The 9,502-nt window shown below is 41.2% G+C and overlaps 1 pseudogene; it reads right to left on the bottom strand.

Annotated features, from left to right (window-relative positions):
• Positions 1-411: 411 nt before the first annotated feature.
• On the bottom strand, positions 412-1,364 carry LOC101558987 (olfactory receptor 7A10-like; annotated as a pseudogene).
• Positions 1,365-9,502: the final 8,138 nt, after the last annotated feature.

Below are 9,502 nucleotides of genomic sequence, written 5' to 3'. Positions count from 1 at the left end.
ATAATAATGAGTTGTAAGGAAAAACCCTTCCAACAAAAGAGAAAAACACATCTAATAAAAAAATTAAAGAAAAAAAAGAGGAATTAGGGCCGGAGTAATAGTACAGCGGTAGGGTGTTTGCCTTGCATGCGGCCAACCTGAGTTCTAGTCCCCGGTATCTCATATGGTCCCCCATGCATCACCAGGAGTAATTCCTGAGTTCAGAGCCAGGAGCAACCCCTGAGCATTGCTGGGTGTGACCCAAAAAAGCAAAAAAAAAAAAAAAAAGGGAATCATAGAAATTCTAAAGAGAATTTTAAATCAAATCATTTAAATATAAGAACAAATGAAAGTAGCAGAAAAATCATTATTTCAGAAAATATTCATCAATTCTCATGTACATACACTGTTCCGGGGTAGCAAAGAATTTCTTTAGCCCCAGGACAACTGGCCTTTTTTGATTTGTGTCCCAAATATCTTTCTCAGAGCCCCCTTTAAGTCTTTGTTCCTCAAACTGTAGATGAAGGGGTTCAGCATGGGGGTGACCACCGTGTACATCACTGAGGCTCTTGCAATGGAGTGTGAGCTGTGGGCACCAGCAGAGCTCAGGTACACGCCGATGGCCGAACAGTAAAACAAGGAGACCACGGAGAGGTGAGACGTACAGGTGGAAAAGGCTTTATACTTGCCCTGAGCTGAGGAGATTCTCCGGATGGAGGAAACGATCTTTGAGTAGGAGTAAAGGATGCCGGAGAGGGGACCGCCTCCCAGCAGCACAGTTAATATGTACATCACCACAGTATTTAGAAAAGTGTCCAAACAGGCAAGTTGGAGCATATATTTGATGTCACAGAAAAAGTGGGGGATTTCCAGATCTGTGCAGAATGACAGCTGCAGGACCATCAAGGTTTCTAACAAAGAATGCAGAGCACTCATGACCCAGCAGCCGAGAGCCAGAAGTCCACAAAGTCGGGGGTTCATGATGGTTGCGTAGTGCAGAGGGTGATAGATGGCCATGTAACGGTCATAGGCCATCACGGTCAGGAGGAAATTATCCACTCCAGCAACAGGAGGAAGAAAGACATCTGGGTGATGCAACTTTTGTAGGTGATAGATTTACTCTGTGTCTGGATGTTTTGCAGCATCTTGGGGATGGTGGTGGAGGTGAAGCAGATGTCCACGAAGGACAGGTTGGACAGGAAGAAGTACATGGGCGTGTGGAGGTGGGGGTCTGAGCTGACGGCTAGGATGATGAGCAGGTTCCCCAGCACGGTGACCAGGTACATGGACAGGAAGAGCCCAAATATGAGAGATTGTGGATCTGACTCTTGTGAAAATCCTATAAGAAAAAATTCTATAATTCCTGTGAAATTCCTAGGTTTCATGTTGTTGAGGAGACTATAAGAAATGATGAAAAAGAAACCCCGTAATTTTTGCATGAAGAGGTAAGACATGTCTAGTTCAAATGGTGCATTTCAAATTGATCATCTAGAATTTCATTTCAATATTTTGTTTGAGGAGCGTTTTCCTCTTGGGACTTCTTCCATCTATCCAAAACTATGCAAGTCAGAAACATTTCCCAAATGATCATTGGTTCTACAATTTATATCTTAAACTTCATAACTTTGGATGAGTATGGTTCTGGTTCCAAGAGCTATCATTGTCTTGGATCTAGAAAGCCAAGGAAAAAGCTGTCTACAATTAATTACGGATAAAGAATATAAAGAAATAGATTTCTCCAACAAACTCAATAGAGTTTTGAGTTTGTGGGAGTGAAGAGGGGGGAGGTGGGATAGGTCAGGGAAGTGACCACTGTGACAGTGAGATAGGGATGTGGTCACTCTGAACCAGGACTAGTTGCTGACAGGTAAAGTTCATGCATGATACTCTATTAGTAACTGCATTGCAAACCACACTGCCTAAAAGTGTGAGTGTTGGGGGTGTGGAGTGAAAAAAATAAAAAAAATGGGCTGGAGCTATAGCACAGCGGGTAGGGCGTTTGCCTTGCATGCGGCCGACCTGGGTTCAATTCCCAGCATCCCATATGGTCTCCTGAGCAACGCCAGGAGTAATTCCTGAGTGCAGAGCCAGGAGTAACCCCTGTGCAATGCCGGGTGTGACCCAAAAAAGAAAAAAATGCTTGTTGTAAAGGTTGGGTAAGGTTAGGGTAACTGGGGCCATAAAAGTGCGTGACATAGGGGCCAGAGCAATAGCACAGTGGGGAGGGCTTTTGCCTTGCATGCAGCCCACCTGGATTTTATTCCGGCATCCCATACGGTCCCCCAAACACTGCCAGGAGTAATTCCGAATGCAGAGCCAGGAGTAACCCCTGAGCATCGCTGGGTATGACCCCGCAAAAAAAAAGTGTGTGACATAAAGGAAGTGGACACTAGTGAAGGGATTGGTATTGGAACATTATGTATCTGAAACTGAATCATGAATAAATATGTAACTTTGTAATTCAGGGATTGAATAAATGTTAAAAAATAGAGATTGTGAGAGGTTCTATGATGAAAAGGAAGAAGATTCAAAGGAAAAAGTTATTTAAAAAGTTTAATTTTAATTTAAATAAATCACCATGGTTTACAAAGAGATTCTTTTTTTTTCTTTTTGGGTCACGCCTGGCCATGCACAGGGTTTACTCCTGGCTCTGCACCCAGGAATTACTCCTGGCGGTGCCCATATGGGATGCTGGGAATCGAACCTGGGTCAGCCTTACCCTCTGTGCTATCGCTCCAGCCCCTACAAAGCGATTCTTAGTTGAGTTTTAGATATATAATATCTAATTGTATAGATATATAATATCTAATTGCAGCACAAATTCTACCACCAATGTCAGCTTCCCCCACCAGTGTTCCCAAGTTCCCTGCCATATCCTCTCCTCCCCCACTCTGCCCTCTTGACAAGTACTGATGTAAGTTTGGCAGTTAAAGTTTGGGTCTCTTGATTTCAGTGTTGTTGACTCTGTGGTTTGGATATTTGGCCGTATTATTCCTTAACACCACCTCTGAAACGTAATCCCCTCATCTGACCCCTGTTACTTTTCATTTGTTCCCTCTCCCTCTCCCCTCCTTTCTTTTTTTCCTTCTCCTCACTATACTCTGGGGCCAAAGTTGATGGGGTATTCCCTCCCCCAACTTAAAACATTGCATTTACAATGCAGTTATTCTAAGTACCACATATAAGTTTTATGAAGATGTTTTATACACACATACACACAATGGAATACTATGCAGCTACAAAGAAGATGAAATAATCCAATTTGCTGGAAAATGGACGGAACTTGAAGACCTCATGTTAAATGAAGTCAGCCAGGAGAAGAAAGATACAGTGTCCTTTTTACTAGCATTAAAATAAAAATTTAGTAAAGCAGCTTTTAAAGTTCAGAGCAGTCAAGAAGGGAAGATTCACTCCAAGAACTAGAATGTACAGAATGGTACCAGGATGACATCCACAGAAATGTGTGGCCATGGGGGAGAGGAATGAGTAGGAGTGAGAGTGATGGAGATAACTTTCAGAGAAAGTGGAGGAAAAAAATAAAACTGCTTTAATTTCAAATCAGAGGGAATCTCTTACCCTGTTTTTCTTGCACAATATTAATTTTATTACATGGACAGCTCATGAAATAAATTAGATTCCCCCACCCCCCAGTAACCTATTTTGGTTGATTTGTGATCCTGATAATATGAGAGTGTACTTGGATTAGGTCAGCCTACATTCTGAACTGTTAGGAAAATCCTCAGTGAAACACACACACACACACACACACACACACGCGTATAGATCAATGAGCTAATGAAAGTGGCTATGGGTTTGTGAATGAATGAACAAAACATGGGAATAAAAGTGTTGTGGATCATCTACTTTTCGCTACACAAAGGAAAAGCAAAATCTCTAAGAGAAAATTCTCATTGTGGCAGACAGTGTCCAACAATTCCATAATCAATCCAGTCACACCAGATATAAAGCAAATTAAATCAAAGCTTGTTAGCATAGCGCTTTCCACATAGTATAAAATGATCTTTCATTTTTGGACCCTCAATAAGATGATGCCAGGAATCTTGAGTCTCATGTATGACACTTGTAATATAGTGTTTTCAAATATTCTTTGGTCTAGATCACTTCATCTGTAAGGAATAATAGTCACACACATGCAGTCTAAAAATTCAAGAGAGGTATATATTAGGACACTGGAAACAAAATAGGATATTTCCATGAATTGCAAATGCCCAGGACTTAAGACTACAGAGAACTGAACCATCGCAAAAAATAATCATATAACTTCATAATCAAATCTCATAGACTATTGAAAAACACAGTATTCTGTCACCCCGGACGGCAGACTAGTTGAGAGGATATAAAATAATGTTGACTCAACTTGTTAGAAAGAAATCCTGGTGTCTGCTTTTTCACTGTGCTGTTAGAAGAATCATATTTTCCACTTTTTCGAAACATTAACTAAGAATCAAGTAAATATAACGATATGTTTCTGAACCTTCCTGATAAGTAATTTGTTTCCTAGTGCATATGAAAAACCCACATCTCTCTCATATAATTTAATTTTTTTATATTACAACTACAGGGACCATATATGCTGGTTTTCTTCTTTATTTCCTCCTCCCCCTTCTTCTTCCCTCTTTTTCCTCCTGTTCCTCCGCCCTGACCCCCTCCTCTTCATCCTTCACCTCCTTCTCCTCTTCTAAGTTCTCTTCCTCCTCCTCTTCCTCCCTCATTTTCATTTTATTTTTTCCTTCTTGGGTCACACCTGGTGATGCTCAGGGGTTATTCCTGGCTCTGCACTCAGGAATTACTCCTGGTGGTGCTTGGAGATGCCAAGGATTGAACCCTTGTCGGCCACGTGCAAGGCAAACGCCCCAACCCCTATACTATCGCTCCACCCCCTCCTTCATTTTTACCCAAAGAATATTGAACCCCCATTCCGTTTTCTAATTTGGTCTCTAAGACGTCTCATAATCCACATGGAACCCTGAATGACTCAATAACCGCTTGCTTTTTGAAATAATGATTCAAACAGTGATATCTATTACCTGGGCTAGACTTGATGTGCTCGCTGGTGATCTCATGCCAACGTTTTTGACACTCATTCCCCCCAGATCTTCCTCTGCACAGTCTACTGACATTTGGACTCACCTGGGTGGGATTTCTGAGAGGAAAACTTCGAAAAAGAAAAACAAATTCCTGCCTGGGTGGTTGATGACGGAGACAAGAGGATAGGAAGGAAGGCAGCATTGGTCTCTTGGTGAGACTCAGGACTTCAAAGCAATACGTCTGTTTTTTTTTTTTTTAGAAGTCATTACATGTTTATTGTGTGATCACAGTTTAGTTTTTTTTTTATTGAGGGTACAGTTACAGATTTATACACTTTTGTGCTTATACTTCCCTCATACAAAGTTCGGGAACCCATCCCTTCACCAGTGCCCATTCTCCACCACTAGTAAACCCAGCGTCCCTCCCACCCTCCCCAATCCCATCTCCCCCCCACCCCACCCTGCCACTGTGGCAAGGCATTCCCTTCTGTTCTCTCTCTCTAATTAGCTGTTGTGGTTTGCAATAAAGGTGTTGAGTGGCCGCTGTGCTCAGTCTCTAGCCCTCATTCAGCCCGCAACTCCCTTCCCCCACATGGCCTTCGACTACAATGTAGTTGGTGATCGCTTCTCTGAGTTGACCTTTCCCCGGAACGTGAGGCCAGCCTCGAAGCCATGGAGTCAACCTCCTGGTACTTATTTCTACAGTTCTTGGGTGTTAGTCTCCCACTCTGTTATTCTATATACCATAGATGAGTGCAATCTTTCTATGTCTGTCTCTCTCTTTCTGACTCATTTCACTCAGCATGAAACTTTTCATGCCCATCCACTTAACTACAAAATTCTTGACCTCCTTTTTTCTAACCGCTGCATAGTATTCCATTGTATAGATGTACCAAAGTTTCCTCAACCAGTCATCCGTTCTGGGGCATTCGGGTTTTTTCCAGATTCTGGCTATTGTAAACAGTGCTGCGATGAACATACATGTGCAGATGTTGTTTCGATTGTACTTTTTTGCCTCTCTGGGATATATTCCCAGCAGTGGTATTGCTGGGTCAAATGGGAGTTCAATATCTAATTTCTTGAGAGTCGTCCAAATTGTTTTCCAGAAGGGCTGAACCAGTCGGCATTCCCACCAGCAGTGAAGAAGGGTCCCTTTCTCCCCACATCCTCTCCAACAGCGGTTGCTTTTGTTCTTTTGGATGTGTGCTAGTCTCTGTGGTGTGAGGTGGTATCTCATGGTTGTTTTGATCTGCATCTCTCTGATGATTAGTGATGCAGAGCACTTCTTCATGTGCCTTTTGGCCATTCGTATTTCTTCCTTGGTAAAGTTTCTGTTCATTTCTTCGCCCCATTTTTTGATGGGGTTGGATGTTTTCTTCTTGTAGAGTTCAACCAATGCTTTATATACCCTTGATATCAACCCCTTATCTGATGGGTATTGTGTAAATATCCTTTCCCATTCTGTGGATAGTCTTTGGATTCTGGTCACTGTATCTCTTGCGGTGCAGAAGCTTTTTAGTTTAATGTAGTCCCATTTGTTGATCTCTGTTTTTACTAGATTGCTTAGTTCCGTGTCACCTTTGAAGATACCTTTATCTTCAATATCGTGGAGGGTTTCGCCGACCTTGTCTTCAATGTACCTTATGGTTTGTGGTCTAATGTTGAGGTCTTTAATCCATTTTGATCTGACTTTTGTGCATGGTGTCAGGTCAAGGTCTAAACCCATTTTTTTGCATGTGGTTGTCCAGTTGTGCCAGCACCATTTGTTAAAGAGGCTTTCCTTGCTCCACTTCACCTCTCTTGCTCCCTTATCAAAGATTAGATGATCATAAATTTGGGGTTGTGTGTAGGGATATTCCACCCTGTTCCATTGGTCTACGGCTCTGCCTTTGTTCCAGTACCATGCTGTTTTAATTGTTACTGCTTTGTAGTAAAGTTTGAGGTTGGGGAGGGTGATGCCTCCCATCATCTTTTTCCCAAGAATTGTTTTAGCTATCCTTGGACGTTTGTTATTCCATATGAATTTTAGGATTGCTTGATCCATTTCTTTGAAGAGTGTCATGGGTATATTTATAGGGATCGCATTGAATCTGTATAATGCTTTAGGGAGTATTGCCATTTTGACAACATTGATTCTCCCTATCCACGAGCAGGGTATATGTTTCCATTTCCTCATGTCCTCTTTGATTTCATGGAGTAGCGTTTTGTAGTTTTCTTTGTAAAGGTCTTTTACTTCCTTGGTTAAGCTGATTCCGAGGTACTTGATTTTCTGGGGCACGATTGTGAATGGGATTGCTTTTTTCATGTCCCTTTCCTCTGCCTCATTGTTTGCATATATGAAGGCCGTGGATTTTTGGGTATTGATTTTGTAGCCTGCAACTTTACTGTATAAGTCTATTGTTTCTAAGAGTTTCTTAGTAGAGGTTTTAGGCTTCTCTAGATATAGTATCATGTCGTCTGCAAATAGTTAGAGTTTGATTTCTTCCTTTCCTATCTGGATGCCCTTAATCTCTTTTTCTTGTCTAATAGCTATCGCAAGTACTTCCAGTACTATATTGAAGAGGAGTGGTGAGAGTGGGCATCCTTGTCTTGTGCCTGATCTCAGAGGAAAGGCCCTTAGTTTTTCCCCGTTGAGGATAATGCTTGCCATAGGCTTGTGATAGATGGTTTCGACTATCTTGAGGAAAGTTCCTCCAAACCCCATTTTGGCGAGGGTTTTCATCATGAAAGGATGTTGGATCTTGTCAAATGCTTTCTCTGCATCTACTGATATGATCATATGGTTTTTATCTTTACTTTTGTTGATATGCTGGATTATGTTGATTGATTTCCGAATGTTAAACCATCCTTGCATCCCTGGGATGAATCCCACTTGGTCGTGATGTATGATCTTTTTGATGAGTTGTTGGATCCTATTTGCCAGTATTTTGTTGAGGATCTTCGCATCGGTGTTCATCAGGGAAATTGGTCTGTAATTTTCTTTCTTAGTGGTGTCTTTGTTTGCTTTTGGTATTAGGGAGATATGTGCTTCATAGAAACTGTTTGGGAGAGTTCCTGTTTTTTCAATTTCCTGGAAAAGTTTGAGGAAAACAGGCAATAGGTCTTCTTTAAATGTTTGGAAGAATTCGCCAGTGAAACCATCTGGGCCTGGGCTTTTGTTTTTGGGGAGGTTTTTGATTACAGTTTCAATTTCCTTAACATTGATGGGTCTATTCAGGTATTCCAGGTCTTCTTTCTTCAGTGTTGGGAGATTGTAGGAATCAAGGAATCCATCCATTTCTTTTAGGTTCTCCTTTTTTGTGGCGTAAAGACCTTCAAAGTAGTCTCTAATGATCTTTTGAATCTCACTGGTTTCTGTTATGATGTCCCCCTTTTCATTTCTGATTCGATTTATTAGAGTTTTCTCTCTTTCTTTCTTTGTGAGTCTTGCTAGCGGTTTATCAATCTTATTTATTTTCTCAAAGAACCAACTCTTTGTTTCATTGATCTTTCGGATTGTTTTTTTGGTTTCGATGTCATTAATTTCTGCTCTAATTTTTATTATTTCTTTCCTTCGGTCTGGTTTGGAGTCCTTTTTCTGGTCCTTTACTAGGGTCTTGAGTCGTGAAGTCAAGCTATCTATGTGGGTCCTTTCTTCCTTCCTGAGGAATGCTTGGAGAGCTATAAATTTTCCCCTTAACACGGCTTTAGCTGCGTCCCATAGGTTTTGGTAGCTCGTGTCTTCATTCTCATTTGTTTCTAAGTATCTTTTGATTTCTTCCTTGATTTCCTTCTTGACCCACTCATTGTTCAACATTGAATTGTTTAATTTCCAGGTGTTTGATTTGATTTTCCGTATTTGTGAGTGGTTAGCCTCTATCTTCAGCGCATCGTGGTCTGAAAAGATGGTTGATACAATTTCTATTTTTCCGATTCTATTGAGGTATGTTCTGGGGCCCAGTACATGGTCTATTTTAGAAAATGTTCCATGTGCACTGGAAAAGAATGTGTATTCTTTCTTTTTGGGATGTAAGGCCCTGTATAGGTCTATTAGGCCTCTCTCTTCAATTTCTTCTTTCAGAGTCAGTGTTTCCTTGTTGAGTTTTGTTCTTGTGGATCTATCTAGAGGCGATAAGGCCGTATTGAAGTCTCCGAGTACAATTGTGCTGTTAGTGATGTCCTCTTTGAAGTGTGTTAGGAGTCGTTTTAAATATTTAGCCGGTCGTTCGTTAGGAGCATATACGTTTAAGAGTGTGATTTCTTCCTGTTGTACATATCCCTTGATAAACAGAAAATGACCTTCGCTGTCCCTTTTGATCTTTTTAATCCTGAAATCTATGTTGTCGGATACCAGGATGGCCACTCCAGCTTTTTTAAGGGGGTTGTTTGCTTGGAGGATGGTTTTCCATCCTTTGACTTTGAGTCTATGTTTACTCTGTTTGTTCAGGTGTGTTTCTTGCAGGCAACAGAATGTTGGGTTTAATTTCCGGATCCAT

This window comes from Sorex araneus, chromosome 2 (genome assembly GCF_027595985.1).
Source record: "Sorex araneus isolate mSorAra2 chromosome 2, mSorAra2.pri, whole genome shotgun sequence".
In the NCBI taxonomy this organism is placed as follows: Eukaryota; Metazoa; Chordata; class Mammalia; order Eulipotyphla; family Soricidae; genus Sorex; species Sorex araneus.
This window is presented reverse-complemented; position numbering and strand designations above follow the sequence as displayed.